We start from the raw sequence: 1,118 nt of genomic DNA, 5'->3' as shown, positions 1-1,118 counted from the left end.
CTGCTTAAGGACCCAAAGATCTTCACCACACGACTGGTTTTCAGCTTTGTCTCTAGTGTACAGAGATGTCTTTGGATTCTCTAAAACTTTTAATGCCGTTATTTTCTGTTGATGATGAAATCACCAAATTTAACACACTATTTACACACCAACTATTTCACTGACTGTTGAACGTTTCTCTAACTTATTAAAGTCTGAAAGACTTAAGGAACTCTCTCTGTAAAGCATTTCTTTTCCTTTGTCGGACAACATATAAATTCAATAAATCATATTATAAATACATTTTTTAAATCATAGTATTTGATTTACAGTTCCCTTTTTCCCATGTTTTGAACAGTAGTCCAACTTTTTAGTACTTAATTCATAAATAAGTAACTGACCTTTAAGTTCATTTTAAAGTATAACTATATGGTATAGTTTTAAATTAAAATAGTAAATCGTATAGAATCAACTGGGCAAGTCTTATTATTAAATCTCTTAATGTGTATTATATTTAATGCTGATGAACTCTATTTTTTACACCAGGCAATTCACAACAGGAAAAAGTGCAGGTAGTCAAATAACAATGATCGCCCAGAAAGGGAAACCATTGTCACGGAGAGCCTGCATAAATAATACCATAACCCTGAAATGTAAGCAGTCACATGAAACTCACAAAATTATAATTTAATCTTTTACACTAATACTTAGGCAACATGTCAAAATATGACCAAAATGACCAATCAAATACATAATGAAATAAAATCAATTTTTAAGAAATTAGAAATTGTAATATTTTCTGTAATATTGAGGTGTACTGTAAGGTGCTTCTGTCAATTGTTTCACAGAAAAGTTTATGTGTTTACTGTCAGGTTTATAACAACAGAGCTTTTTCATGTGCAATAAAGGAAAGAACCGTTGTAAGGTATAAAACCAGGGGAGGTACTTCAAAAAGATTTTCTTGATACCACATCTACACTGAGTACCAAAGTTTAACATACTATACAAACAGAATCAGTGTAAAGCAAAAGCTTTTTTTTTTTTTGTAAAGCTGAAGCTTGATTTGGATTTATGCAGAAAATCTACGTCCTAACTTAGGTAGTAACCAGGAACTCATATTTATCCCTACACTGCAACCT

At 31.1% G+C, this 1,118-nt stretch overlaps 1 protein-coding gene across 10 annotated transcripts in view; it reads right to left on the bottom strand.

The window, feature by feature from the left end:
* LOC102313708 (ryanodine receptor 1) overlaps positions 1–1,118 on the bottom strand; it is a 56,417-nt gene that overhangs the window by 15,205 nt on the left and 40,094 nt on the right. The gene's annotated exons all lie outside the window — the stretch shown is intronic.

Source organism: Haplochromis burtoni, unplaced genomic scaffold, assembly GCF_018398535.1.
Source record: "Haplochromis burtoni strain Fernald_Lab_line unplaced genomic scaffold, NCSU_Asbu1 Contig_318, whole genome shotgun sequence".
Taxonomy (NCBI): domain Eukaryota; kingdom Metazoa; phylum Chordata; class Actinopteri; order Cichliformes; family Cichlidae; genus Haplochromis; species Haplochromis burtoni.
The sequence above is the reverse complement of the archived record's forward strand: the minus strand, read 5'-3'. Positions and strand labels throughout refer to the sequence as shown.